We start from the raw sequence: 15756 nt of genomic DNA on the forward strand, positions 1-15756 counted from the left end.
AGACACCATTAACCATCACTACAACCTGACAGACACCATATAACCATCACTATAACCTGACAGACACCATATAACCATCACTATAACCTCAGACACCATTCAACCATCACTATAACCTGACAGACACCATTCAACCATCACTATAACCTGACACCATTCAACCATCACTACAACCTGACAGACACCATATAACCATCACTACAACCTGACAGACACCATTAACCATCACTACAACCTGACAGACACCATATAACCATCACTACAACCTGACAGACACCATTCAACCATCACTACAACCTGACAGACACCATTCAACCATCACTATAACCTGACACCATTCAACCATCACTACAACCTGACAGACACCATATAACCATCACTACAACCTGACAGACACCATTCAACCATCACTACAACCTGACAGACACCATATAACCATCACTACAACCTGACAGACACCATTCAACCATCACTACAACCTGACAGACACCATATAACCATCACTACAACCTGACAGACACCATTCAACCATCACTACAACCTGACAGACACCATTCAACCATCACTATAACCTGACAGACACCATTCAACCATCACTACAACCTGACAGACACCATTCAACCATCACTACAACCTGACAGACACCATTCAACCATCACTACAACCTGACAGACACCATTCAACCATCACTACAACCTGACAGACACCATTCAACCATCACTACAACCTGACAGACACCATATAACCATCACTACAACCTGACAGACACCATTCAACCATCACTACAACCTGACAGACACCATATAACCATCACTACAACCTGACAGACACCATTCAACCATCACTACAACCTGACAGACACCATTCAACCATCACTACAACCTGACATGAGACACCTAAACAGAACAGACGTAAAGTTAACAACAGAAGCTAAACCCATGAAGCTGATAACCTCTGTGGGCTTTAGCAGGGCTGTGTGTCTGATGCTGGCTGATAGGGGTTCCTTTGTCTGGCTGTCTGATGGAGATTTGGCCACTTGGCCTGCAGTTTGTATATGTGTGTTTGTTTGTGTGTGTGTGTGTGTGTGTGTGTGTGTGTGTGTGTGTGTGTGTGTGTGTGTGTGTGTGTGTGTGTGTGTGTGTGTGTGTGTGTGTGTGTGTGTGTGTGTGTGTGTGTGATGTGGATTTGGCCGTGTGGCCGTGTGGCCGGTCATCCCACTGGTCAGGCTGGTGGGTTTAGTGGGCCCGGACGGAGGGACAGGACAGGATTTTGTGGACAGCACTTTAACTATCCCAGGGGGGCTTGGGAGGCTTTGGGTGTTCGCTGGACGTGGAGCCGGGCCTACTTGTTGGGTCACACATACACACGCTGGTGCACAAACACAGTCACACTCCACAAACACACAGGGATTTTGGATTGGCTGGATCTGGGCCTGATGCCTTTGTTCTGGGTCTCTAGGTTGGCCAACACAATGCGAGGTCAGTTTGTCTATTTCTCCACTCACCCAATGCTGCTGGTGAAATCACTCTGGAACGATCTATTCAGACATTACTGGAATTCTGGATGGTGTCACATTCACAATAATTTAGAACCTCCAGTATGAGGAGCCAGACTTTCCCCTGAAGCTCTCTGAGTATGAATGATGCAGTTCATTACCTGAAGGTCTCTGAGTATGAATGATGCAGTTCATTACCTGAAGGTCTCTGAGTATGAATGATGCAGTTCATGACCCTGAAGCACTCTGAGTATGAATGATGCAGTTCATTACCCTGAAGCTCTCTGAGTATGAATGATGCAGTTCATTACCCTGAAGATTTCTCTGAGTATGAATGATGCAGTTCATTACCCTGAAGCACTAGGTATATGAATGACACAGTTCATTACCCTGAAGCACTCTGAGTATGAATGACGCAGTTCATTACCCTGAAGCTCTCTGAGTATGAATGATGCAGTTCATTACCCTGAAGATTTCTCTGAGTATGAATGATGCAGTTCATTACCCTGAAGCACTCGGTATATGAATGACACAGTTCATTACCCTGAAGCACTCTGAGTATGAATGACGCAGTTCATTACCCTGAAGCACTCGGTGTATGAATGACACAGTTCATTACCCTGAAGCACTCTCTGAGTATGAATGACACAGTTCATTACCCTGAAGTACTCGGTGTATGAATGACACAGTTCATTACCCTGAAGCACTCTCTGAGTATGAATGACACAGTTCATTACCCTGAAGCACTCTGAGTATGAATGATGCAGTGCATTACCCTGAAGCTCTCTCTGAGTATGAATGATGCAGTTCATTACCCTGAAGCTCTCTGACTATGAATGACACAGTTCATTACCCTGAAGCACTCTGAGTATGAATGATGCAGTTCATTACCCTGAAGCTCTCTGAGTATGAATGACACAGTTCATTACCCTGAATCTCTCCGAGTATGAATGATGCAGTTCATTACCCTGAATCTCTCTGAGTATGAATGACACAGTTCATTACCCTGAATCTCTCTGAGTATGAATAATGCAGTTCATTACCCTGAAGCACTCTCTGAGTATGAATGACGCAGTTCATTACCCTGAAGCTCTCTCTGAGTATGAATGACGCAGTTCATTACCCTGAAGCACTCTCTGAGTATGAATGACGCAGTTCATTACCCTGAAGCTCTCTGACTATGAATGACACAGTTCATTACCCTGAAGCACTCGGTGTATGAATGACACAGTTCATTACCCTGAAGCACTCTCTGAGTATGAATGACACAGTTCATTACCCTGAAGCACTCTCTGAGTATGAATGACGCAGTTCATTACCCTGAAGCTCTCTCTGAGTATGAATGACGCAGTTCATTACCCTGAAGCACTCTGAGTATGAATGACGCAGTTCATTACCCTGAAGCACTCTCTGAGTATGAATGACGCAGTTCATTACCCTGAAGCACTCTCTGAGTATGAATGACACAGTTCATTACCCTGAAGCACTCTCTGAGTATGAATGACACAGTTCATTACCCTGAAGCACTCTCTGAGTATGAATGACGCAGTTCATTACCCTGAAGCACTCTCTGAGTATGAATGACGCAGTTCATTACCCTGAAGCACTCTGAGTATGAATGACGCAGTTCATTACCCTGAAGCACTCTCTGAGTATGAATGACGCAGTTCATTACCCTGAAGCACTCTCTGAGTATGAATGACGCAGTTCATTACCCTGAAGCACTCTGAGTATGAATGACGCAGTTCATTAACCTGAAGCACTCTGAGTATGAATGACACAGTTCATTACCCTGAATCTCTCAGTGTATGAATGACACAGTTCATTACCCTGAAGCTCTCTGAGTATGAATGACACAGTTCATTACCCTGAAGCACTCTGAGTATGAATGACACAGTTCATTACCCTGAATCTCTCTGAGTATGAATGACACAGTTCATTACCCTGAAGCACTCTGAGTATGAATGACACAGTTCATTACCCTGAATCTCTCTGAGTATGAATGACACAGTTCATTACCCTGAAGCACTCTGAGTATGAATGACACAGTTCATTACCCTGAATCTCTCTGAGTATGAATGACACAGTTCATTACCCTGAAGCACTCTGAGTATGAATGACACAGTTCATTACCCTGAATCTCTCTGAGTATGAATGACACAGTTCATTACCCTGAAGCTCTTGTTGTATGAATGGTAAAGTTGATTTGCTATCTGTTAAGGGCTTAACAGTGAACCAGCCATCCTCGCACTCAAGTCCTCTTGGGCCTTGAGGCAGTGAGTTGAGACCCAGTAGGACTGGAGATTGAATTGGCCTCTTGGGCCTTGAGGCAGTGAGTTGAGACCCAGTAGGACTGGAGATTGAATTGGCCTCTTGGCCTTGAGGCAGTGAGTTGAGACCCAGTAGGACTGGAGATTGAATTGGCCTCTTGGGCCTTGAGGCAGTGAGATGAGACCCAGTAGGACTGTAGATTGAATTGGCCTCTTGGGCAACATCATGCACGTGTCATCGTCCTTCACTGGTCCTGTCTCTTCTGATAAATCTATATAAACCACAAAATTATTTAGGTTTATTGTCAGATACACCAGACATGTGCAGTGAAATGTGTTGTTTTACAGGGTCAGCCATAGTAGTATGGAGTCCCAAGAGCAGATGAAGGTAGAGGATCTGGCTCTCCACCCGGGACCTGCCCCTCTGGGTGGAGTCCCGTAAACTTTCCCCATCTCTATATCCATCAGCCCCGCTGCTATTGGTCTGCTGTTACCCCGTACCCTCCGTATTCACCCTACATGTACCCAGGTAGGATTCCAGGTATGTACCCAGGTAGGATCCCAGGTATGTACCCAGGTAGGATCCCTGGTATGTACCCAGTTAGGATCCCAGGTAGGTACCCAGGTAGGATCCCAGGTATGATCCCAGGTAGGATACCAGGTATGATCCCAGGTAGGATCCCAGGTATGTACCCAGGTAGAATCCCAGGTATGTACCCAGGTAGGATCCCAGGTATGTACCCAGGTAGGATCCCTGGTATGTACCCAGGTAGGATCCCAGGTATGTACCCAGGTAGGATCCCAGGTATGTACCCAGGTAGGATCCCAGGTATGTACCCAGGTAGGATTCCAGGTATGTACCCAGGTAGGATCCCAGGTATGATCCCAGGTAGGATACCAGGTATGATCCAAGGTAGGATCCCAGGTATGTACCCAGGTAGGATCACAGGTAGGATCCCAGGTAGGATCCCAGGTATGTACCCAGGTAGGATCCCTGGTATGTACCCAGGTAGGATACCAGGTATGTACCCAGGTAGGATTCCAGGTATGTACCCAGGTAGGATCCCAGGTAGGATACCAGGTATGATCCAAGGTAGGATCCCAGGTATGTACCCAGGTAGAATCACAGGTATGTACCCAGGTAGGATCCCAGGTATGTACCCAGGTAGGATTCCAGGTAGGATCCCAGGTAGGATCCCAGGTATGCACCCAGGTAGGATCCCAGGTATGTACCCAGGTAGGATCCCAGGTATGTACCCAGGTAGGATTCCAGGTATGTACCCAGGTAGGATCCCAGGTAGGATACCAGGTATGATCCAAGGTAGGATCCCAGGTATGTACCCAGGTAGAATCACAGGTATGTACCCAGGTAGGATCCCAGGTATGTACCCAGGTAGGATTCCAGGTAGGATCCCAGGTAGGATCCCAGGTATGCACCCAGGTAGGATCCCAGGTATGTACCCAGGTAGGATCCCAGGTATGTACCCAGGTAGGATCCCAGGTATGTACCCAGGTATTATCCCAGGTATGTACCGAGGTAGTCTCCCAGGTGGAGCCTCTAGAAGGGGACACATCCTGATCTGTTTCACCTGTCTTTGTGATTGTCTCCGCCCATCTCCAGGTATGCGCCCAGGTAGGATCCCAGGTAGGATCCCAGGTGGAGCCTCTAGAGGGGTTGGGGGGGGGTGTTCTGTCACACCCTGATCTGTTTCACCTGTCTTTGTGCTTGTCTCCACCCCCTCCAGGTGTCGCCCATCTTCTCCATTATCCCCTGTGTATTTATACCTCTTCTGTTTCTCTGTTGCCAGTTCATCTTTGTTTGTTCAAGTCAACCAGTGTTTTTGTTCTCAGCTCCTGCATTTCCCCGTCTCTCTTTTTCTCGCCCTCCTGGTCTTGACCCTTGCCTGTCCTGACTCTGAGCCCGCCTGCCTGACCACTCTGCCTGAGCCTGTCTGCCGCTCGGTACCGTTGCCCCACCTCTGGTTTACTGACCTCTGCCTGACCCTGACCCTGAGCCTGAGTCTGCCTGCTGACCTGTACCGTTGCTCCACCTCTGGTTTACTGACCTCTGCCTGACTCTGTCCCTGAGCCTGAGTCTGCCTGCTGACCGGTACCGTTGCCCAGCCTCTGGTTTACTGACCTCTGCCTGACTCTGTCCCTGAGCCTGAGTCTGCCTGCTGACCTGTACCGTTGCTCCACCTCTGGTTTACTGACCTCTGCCTGACTCTGTCCCTGAGCCTGAGTCTGCCTGCTGACCTGTACCGTTGCTCCACCTCTGGTTTACTGACCCCTGCCTGACCCTGACCCTGAGTCTGTCTGCTGACCGGTACCGTTGCCCCACCTCTGGTTTACTGACCCCTGCCTGTCTTGACTTGTCTAATGGCTGCCTGCTGACCTGTACCGTTGCCCCACCTCTGGTTTACTGACCCCTGCCTGACCCTGACCCTGAGTCTGCCTGCTGACCTGTACCATTGCCCCACCTCTGGTTTACTGACCCCTGCCTGACCCTGACCCTGACCCTGAGTCTGCCTGCTGACCGGTACCGTTGCTCCACCTCTGGTTTACTGACCCCTGCCTGACCCTGACCCTGAGTCTGCCTGCTGACCTGTACCGTTGCTCCACCTCTGGTTTACTGACCCCTGCCTGACCCTGACCCTGAGTCTGCCTGCTGACCTGTACCATTGCCCCACCTCTGGTTTACTGACCCCTGCCTGACCCTGACCCTGAGTCTGCCTGCTGACCGGTACCGTTGCTCCACCTCTGGTTTACTGACCCCTGCCTGACCCTGACCCTGAGTCTGCCTGCTGACCAGTACCATTGCCCCACCTCTGGTTTACTGACCTCTGCCTGACCCTGAGTCTGCCTGCTGACCTGTACCGTTGCCCCACCTCTGGTTTACTGACCTCTGCCTGACCCTGAGTCTGCCTGCTGACCTGTACCGTTGCCCCACCTCTGGTTTACTGACCCCTGCCTGACCCTGACCCTGAGTCTGCCTGCTGACCTGTACCGTTGCTCCACCTCTGGTTTACTGACCCCTGCCTGACCCTGTCCCTGACCCTGAGTCTGCCTGCTGACCGGTACCGTTGCCCCACCTCTGGTTTACTGACCCCTGCCTGACCCTGTCCCTGACTCTGAGTCTGCCTGCTGACCGGTACCGTTGCCCCACCTCTGGTTTACTGACCTCTGCCTGACCCTGACCCTGAGTCTCCCTGCTGACCTGTACCGTTGCTCCACCTCTGGTTTACTGACCTCTGCCCATCTTGACCTGTCTATTATCTGCCTGCTGACTGGTACCGTTGCCCCACCTCTGGTTTACTGACCCCTGCCTGACCCTGACTGGTACCGTTGCCCCACCTCTAGTTTACTGACCCCTGCCCATCTTGACCTGTCTATTTATCTGCCTGCTGACCTGTCTATTGTCTGCCTGACCCTGACCGGTACCGTTGCCCCACCTCTGGTTTACTGACCCCTGCCCATCTTGACCTGTCTATTATCTGCCTGCTGACCGGTACCGTTGCCCCACCTCTGGTTTACTGACCCCTGCCCGTCTTGACCTGTCTATTATCTGCCTGCTGACCGGTACCGTTGCTCCACCTCTGGTTTACTGACCCCTGCCCGTCTTGACCTGTCTATTATCTGCCTGCTGACCGGTATCGTTGCCCCACCTCTGGTTTACTGACCCCTGCCTGACCCTGACCGGTACCGTTGCCCCACCTCTGGTTTACTGACCCCTGCCCGTCTTGACCTGTCTATTATCTGCCTGCTGACCGGTACCGTTGCTCCACCTCTGGTTTACTGACCCCTGCCCGTCTTGACTTGTCTATTATCTGCCTGCTGACCGGTACCGTTGCTCCACCTCTGGTTTACTGACCCCTGCCTGACCCTGACCGGTACCGTTGCCCCACCTCTGGTTTACTGACCCCTGCCTGACCCTGTCCCTGACTCTGAGTCTGCCTGCTGACCTGTACCGTTGCCCCACCTCTGGTTTACTGACCCCTGCCTGACCCTGACCCTGAGTCTGCCTGCTGACCTGTACCGTTGCTCCACCTCTGGTTTACTGACCCCTGCCTGACCCTGTCCCTGACCCTGAGTCTGCCTGCTGACCGGTACCGTTGCCCCACCTCTGGTTTACTGACCCCTGCCTGACCCTGTCCCTGACTCTGAGTCTGCCTGCTGACCGGTACCGTTGCCCCACCTCTGGTTTACTGACCTCTGCCTGACCCTGACCCTGAGTCTGCCTGCTGACCTGTACCGTTGCTCCACCTCTGGTTTACTGACCTCTGCCCATCTTGACCTGTCTATTATCTGCCTGCTGACTGGTACCGTTGCCCCACCTCTGGTTTACTGACCCCTGCCTGACCCTGACTGGTACCGTTGCCCCACCTCTAGTTTACTGACCCCTGCCCATCTTGACCTGTCTATTTATCTGCCTGCTGACCTGTCTATTGTCTGCCTGACCCTGACCGGTACCGTTGCCCCACCTCTGGTTTACTGACCCCTGCCCATCTTGACCTGTCTATTATCTGCCTGCTGACCGGTACCGTTGCCCCACCTCTGGTTTACTGACCCCTGCCCGTCTTGACCTGTCTATTATCTGCCTGCTGACCGGTACCGTTGCTCCACCTCTGGTTTACTGACCCCTGCCCGTCTTGACCTGTCTATTATCTGCCTGCTGACCGGTATCGTTGCCCCACCTCTGGTTTACTGACCCCTGCCTGACCCTGACCGGTACCGTTGCCCCACCTCTGGTTTACTGACCCCTGCCCGTCTTGACCTGTCTATTATCTGCCTGCTGACCGGTACCGTTGCTCCACCTCTGGTTTACTGACCCCTGCCCGTCTTGACTTGTCTATTATCTGCCTGCTGACCGGTACCGTTGCTCCACCTCTGGTTTACTGACCCCTGCCTGACCCTGACCGGTACCGTTGCCCCACCTCTGGTTTACTGACCCCTGCCTGACCCTGTCCCTGACTCTGAGTCTGCCTGCTGACCGGTACCGTTGCCCCACCTCTGGTTTACTGACCCCTGCCTGACCCTGACCCTGAGTCTGCCTGCTGACCTGTACCGTTGCTCCACCTCTGGTTTACTGACCCCTGCCTGACCCTGTCCCTGACCCTGAGTCTGCCTGCTGACCGGTACCGTTGCCCCACCTCTGGTTTACTGACCCCTGCCTGACCCTGTCCCTGACTCTGAGTCTGCCTGCTGACCGGTACCGTTGCCCCACCTCTGGTTTACTGACCTCTGCCTGACCCTGACCCTGAGTCTGCCTGCTGACCTGTACCGTTGCTCCACCTCTGGTTTACTGACCTCTGCCCATCTTGACCTGTCTATTATCTGCCTGCTGACTGGTACCGTTGCCCCACCTCTGGTTTACTGACCCCTGCCTGACCCTGACTGGTACCGTTGCCCCACCTCTAGTTTACTGACCCCTGCCCATCTTGACCTGTCTATTTATCTGCCTGCTGACCTGTCTATTGTCTGCCTGACCCTGACCGGTACCGTTGCCCCACCTCTGGTTTACTGACCCCTGAATCTTGACCTGTCTATTATCTGCCTGCTGACCGGTACCGTTGCCCCACCTCTGGTTTACTGACCCCTGCCCGTCTTGACCTGTCTATTATCTGCCTGCTGACCGGTACCGTTGCTCCATCTCTGGTTTACTGACCCCTGCCCGTCTTGACCTGTCTATTATCTGCCTGCTGACCGGTATCGTTGCCCCACCTCTGGTTTACTGACCCCTGCCTGACCCTGACCGGTACCGTTGCCCCACCTCTGGTTTACTGACCCCTGCCCGTCTTGACCTGTCTATTATCTGCCTGCTGACCGGTACCGTTGCTCCACCTCTGGTTTACTGACCCCTGCCCGTCTTGACTTGTCTATTATCTGCCTGCTGACCGGTACCGTTGCTCCACCTCTGGTTTACTGACCCCTGCCTGACCCTGACCGGTACCGTTGCCCCACCTCTGGTTTACTGACCCCTGCCCGTCTTGACCTGTCTATTATCTGCCTGCTGACCGGTACCGTTGCCCCACCTCTGGTTTACTGACCCCTGCCCGTCTTGACCTGTCTATTATCTGCCTGCTGACTGGTACCGTTGCCCCACCTCTGGTTTACTGACCCCTGCCCGTCTTGACCTGTCTATTATCTGCCTGCTGACCGGTACCGTTGCCCCACCTCTGGTTTACTGACCCCTGCCCGTCTTGACCTGTCTATTGTCTGCCTGCTGACCGGTACCGTTGCCCCACCTCTGGTTTACTGACCCCTGCCTGACCCTGACCTGTCTATTATCTGCCCCACCTCTGGTTTACTGACCCCTGCCTGACCCTGACCGGTACCGTTGCCCCACCTCTGGTTTACTGACCCCTGCCCGTCTTGACCTGTCTATTATCTGCCTGCTGACCGGTACCGTTGCTCCACCTCTGGTTTACTGACCCCTGCCCGTCTTGACTTGTCTATTATCTGCCTGCTGACCGGTACCGTTGCTCCACCTCTGGTTTACTGACCCCTGCCTGACCCTGACCGGTACCGTTGCCCCACCTCTGGTTTACTGACCCCTGCCTGACCCTGTCCCTGACTCTGAGTCTGCCTGCTGACCTGTACCGTTGCCCCACCTCTGGTTTACTGACCCCTGCCTGACCCTGACCCTGAGTCTGCCTGCTGACCTGTACCGTTGCTCCACCTCTGGTTTACTGACCCCTGCCTGACCCTGTCCCTGACCCTGAGTCTGCCTGCTGACCGGTACCGTTGCCCCACCTCTGGTTTACTGACCTCTGCCTGACCCTGACCCTGAGTCTGCCTGCTGACCTGTACCGTTGCTCCACCTCTGGTTTACTGACCTCTGCCCATCTTGACCTGTCTATTATCTGCCTGCTGACTGGTACCGTTGCCCCACCTCTGGTTTACTGACCCCTGCCTGACCCTGACTGGTACCGTTGCCCCACCTCTAGTTTACTGACCCCTGCCCATCTTGACCTGTCTATTTATCTGCCTGCTGACCTGTCTATTGTCTGCCTGACCCTGACCGGTACCGTTGCCCCACCTCTGGTTTACTGACCCCTGCCCATCTTGACCTGTCTATTATCTGCCTGCTGACCGGTACCGTTGCCCCACCTCTGGTTTACTGACCCCTGCCCGTCTTGACCTGTCTATTATCTGCCTGCTGACCGGTACCGTTGCTCCACCTCTGGTTTACTGACCCCTGCCCGTCTTGACCTGTCTATTATCTGCCTGCTGACCGGTATCGTTGCCCCACCTCTGGTTTACTGACCCCTGCCTGACCCTGACCGGTACCGTTGCCCCACCTCTGGTTTACTGACCCCTGCCCGTCTTGACCTGTCTATTATCTGCCTGCTGACCGGTACCGTTGCTCCACCTCTGGTTTACTGACCCCTGCCCGTCTTGACTTGTCTATTATCTGCCTGCTGACCGGTACCGTTGCTCCACCTCTGGTTTACTGACCCCTGCCTGACCCTGACCGGTACCGTTGCCCCACCTCTGGTTTACTGACCCCTGCCTGACCCTGTCCCTGACTCTGAGTCTGCCTGCTGACCGGTACCGTTGCCCCACCTCTGGTTTACTGACCCCTGCCTGACCCTGACCCTGAGTCTGCCTGCTGACCTGTACCGTTGCTCCACCTCTGGTTTACTGACCCCTGCCTGACCCTGTCCCTGACCCTGAGTCTGCCTGCTGACCGGTACTGTTGCCCCACCTCTGGTTTACTGACCCCTGCCTGACCCTGTCCCTGACTCTGAGTCTGCCTGCTGACCGGTACCGTTGCCCCACCTCTGGTTTACTGACCTCTGCCTGACCCTGACCCTGAGTCTGCCTGCTGACCTGTACCGTTGCTCCACCTCTGGTTTACTGACCTCTGCCCATCTTGACCTGTCTATTATCTGCCTGCTGACTGGTACCGTTGCCCCACCTCTGGTTTACTGACCCCTGCCTGACCCTGACTGGTACCGTTGCCCCACCTCTAGTTTACTGACCCCTGCCCATCTTGACCTGTCTATTTATCTGCCTGCTGACCTGTCTATTGTCTGCCTGACCCTGACCGGTACCGTTGCCCCACCTCTGGTTTACTGACCCCTGCCCATCTTGACCTGTCTATTATCTGCCTGCTGACCGGTACCGTTGCCCCACCTCTGGTTTACTGACCCCTGCCCGTCTTGACCTGTCTATTATCTGCCTGCTGACCGGTACCGTTGCTCCACCTCTGGTTTACTGACCCCTGCCCGTCTTGACCTGTCTATTATCTGCCTGCTGACCGGTATCGTTGCCCCACCTCTGGTTTACTGACCCCTGCCTGACCCTGACCGGTACCGTTGCCCCACCTCTGGTTTACTGACCCCTGCCCGTCTTGACCTGTCTATTATCTGCCTGCTGACCGGTACCGTTGCTCCACCTCTGGTTTACTGACCCCTGCCCGTCTTGACTTGTCTATTATCTGCCTGCTGACCGGTACCGTTGCTCCACCTCTGGTTTACTGACCCCTGCCTGACCCTGACCGGTACCGTTGCCCCACCTCTGGTTTACTGACCCCTGCCCGTCTTGACCTGTCTATTATCTGCCTGCAGACCGGTACCGTTGCCCCACCTCTGGTTTACTGACCCCTGCCCGTCTTGACCTGTCTATTATCTGCCTGCTGACCGGTACCGTTGCCCCACCTCTGGTTTACTGACCCCTGCCCGTCTTGACCTGTCTATTATCTGCCTGCTGACCGGTACCGTTGCCCCACCTCTGGTTTACTGACCCCTGCCCGTCTTGACCTGTCTATTGTCTGCCTGCTGACCGGTACCGTTGCCCCACCTCTGGTTTACTGACCCCTGCCTGACCCTGACCTGTCTATTATCTGCCCCACCTCTGGTTTACTGACCCCTGACCATGACCTGTCTATTATCTGCCCCACTTCTGGTTTACTGACCCCTGACCATGACCTGTCTATTATCTGCCCCACTTCTGGTTTACTGACCCCTGACCCTGACCTGTCTATTATCTGCTCCACCTCTGGTTTACTGACCCCTGCCTGCTGACCTGTACCGTTGCTCCACCTCTGGTTTACTGACCCCTGCCTGCTGACCTGTACTGTTGCCCCACCTCTGGTTTACTGACCCCTGACCCTGACCTGTCTATTATCTGCCCCACCTCTGGTTTACTGACCCCTGACCCTGACCTGTCTATTATCTGCCCCACCTCTGGTTTACTGACCCCTGACCCCTGACCCTGACCTGTCTATTATCTGCCCCACCTCTGGTTTACTGACCCCTGACCCCTAACCTGTCTATTATCTGCCCCTGGCGGGTTATTAAACCATTGTTAATTCAACATTGTTGTCTGCATCTGGGTCTTACCTTCATCCCTGATAATAGTGTGGACCATCATCACCTTTCTAGAAGATAATCATGTAGGGAAATAACTCTGGCTCCACACAGACAGTATCTTATAGGTGATCATACTCCCTGCGTTGGACGGGTCACCATTTTGAGGCAGAGTCACAGGGTTGCCAAGGAAGCATTGCATAGATGCAAATAGGGCTTGTCACATTTTTTAGTGTGTGTGTGTGTGTGTGGCACACCTCTGCTGTGGGAGAAAAATGTATCTGTGTCTTTAGTCTTATTGGGGAAACTCCTGCTGTTGAGATGCACTACACAGACACCCCTTCCATAGCGACAACAGACCTGGATCAACCTGTAGCACTACACAGACACCCCTTCCATAGCTACAACAGACCTGGTTCAACCTGTAGCACTACACAGACACCCCTTCCATAGCGACAACAGTCCTGGTTCAGCACTACACAGACACCCCTTCCATAGCTACAACAGTCCTGGTTCAACCTGTAGCACTACACAGACACCCCTTCCATAGCTATAACAGACCTGGATCAGCCTGTAGCACTACACAGACACCCCTTCCATAGCTACAACAGACCTGGATCAGCACTACACAGACACCCCTTCCATAGCGACAACAGACCTGGTTCAACCTGTAGCACTACACAGACACCCCTTCCATAGCTACAACAGACCTGGTTCAGCACTACACAGACACCCCTTCCATAGCGACAACAGACCTGGATCAGCACTACACAGACACCCCTTCCATAGCTACAACAGACCTGGATCAGCACTACACAGAAACCCCTTCCATAGCTACAACAGACCTGGTTCAGCACTACACAGACACCCCTTCCATAGCTACAACAGACCTGGTTCAGCACTACACAGACACCCCTTCCATAGCTACAACAGACCTGGTTCAGCACTACACAGACACCCCTTCCATAGCTACAACAGACCTGGTTCAACCTGTAGCACTACACAGACACACCTTCCATAGCTACAACAGACCTGGATCAGCACTACACAGACACCCCTTCCATAGCGACAACAGACCTGGATCAGCACTACACAGACACCCCTTCCATAGCTACAACAGACCTGGATCAGCACTACACAGAAACCCCTTCCATAGCTACAACAGACCTGGTTCAGCACTACACAGACACCCCTTCCATAGCTACAACAGTCCTGGTTCAACCTGTAGCACTACACAGACACCCCTTCCATAGTGACAACTACAATCACATTGAAATCCTTTTTATTTCACCAAGTCAGCAGGAAAATGCCTGCACTTGACATGGAGCCTGTATGGAACAGGTGTGGGATCTATGTGTCTGTATGGACTACCCTGAGACACACCTGAGGCAGGTACACCTGTAGCATGGCATTATGTTCTGTAGTGATGTGAGGGTGGCATCCACACAGTCAACACACCTGGCTGTCCTCCACGCCCACGCAGGTGGAATCCTACCAGGTAAGGAGAGGGGAGGAGGGATGGAGCTACAGCAAAGTGGATTATATCAGGTTTATAGAAATAGGGGATGGAGAGAGAGAGATGTGTACATAGCAGTACAATACAAAACAGTCACAATCCATGGCTCACAGGAACCAACAAAGCACCACCCCAGAGAAACATGTCTTTAACTCTCATCTGTCAATACCATCCTCCACTGAACAAAACCCCTCCCCAGAATTGTTTAAATGTTAGCTACATGAACCTTTCCACCCCTCCACCCAGTCAATGAGATCTGTTACCTGAACGCAGAAGGAGAATGCTTCTACAATGCAGTTCTACCAGTTTACTGAAGGCACGTTGAAACCAGACATTCCAGTGACTCACGATGGCATGCAGGTGTATTACCATGAAACCACAGTGCAGGACATCACCCTATCTCTAACAAATACTTTCCTCTTGTTACCTCCAGACATTAGATTACATGATGATACTACAGTAGAATATAGATAGAGAGATAGAGAGACAGAGAGAGTGAAAGAGAGAGAGAGAGAATGAGAGAGAGAGAGAGAGAGAGACCGAGAGAGAGAGGGAGAGGGAGAGAGAGGGGGAGAGAGAGAGAGAGGGAGAGAGGGGGAGAAAGAGAGAGAGAGAATGAGAGGGAGAGCGAGAGAGAGAGAGAGAGAGAGAGAGACAGGGGGAGACAGAGAGAGAATGAGAGAGACAGAGAGAGAGACAGACAGACAGACAGACAGACAGACAGACAGACAGACAGACAGACAGACAGACAGACAGACAGACAGACAGACAGACAGACAGACAGACAGACAGACAGACAGACAGACAGACAGACAGAGAGGACTGTACCCTCCATGGATTCTAACCTACATTATCGGTGTAAGAATGCACTACTGATGGGGCCAGTGTAACGGTACAGGCTCTCAGATCCTCAACAAGTTCTAGAGCTGCACCATCGAGAGCATCTTGCCTGGCTACATCACCGCTTGGTATGGAAACTGCTTGGTATCCGACCGCAAGGCGCTACAGAGGGTAGTGCGTATGACCCAGCTTCTTGCCATCCAGGACCTCTATACCAGACGATGTGAAAGACTCCAGTCACCCAAGCCACAGACTGTTCTCTCTGCTACAGAACGGCAAGCGGTACCAAGCCACAGACTGTTCTCTCTGCTACCGAATGGC

Source organism: Oncorhynchus tshawytscha, unplaced genomic scaffold (genome assembly GCF_018296145.1).
Source record: "Oncorhynchus tshawytscha isolate Ot180627B unplaced genomic scaffold, Otsh_v2.0 Un_contig_6540_pilon_pilon, whole genome shotgun sequence".
Taxonomy (NCBI): domain Eukaryota; kingdom Metazoa; phylum Chordata; class Actinopteri; order Salmoniformes; family Salmonidae; genus Oncorhynchus; species Oncorhynchus tshawytscha.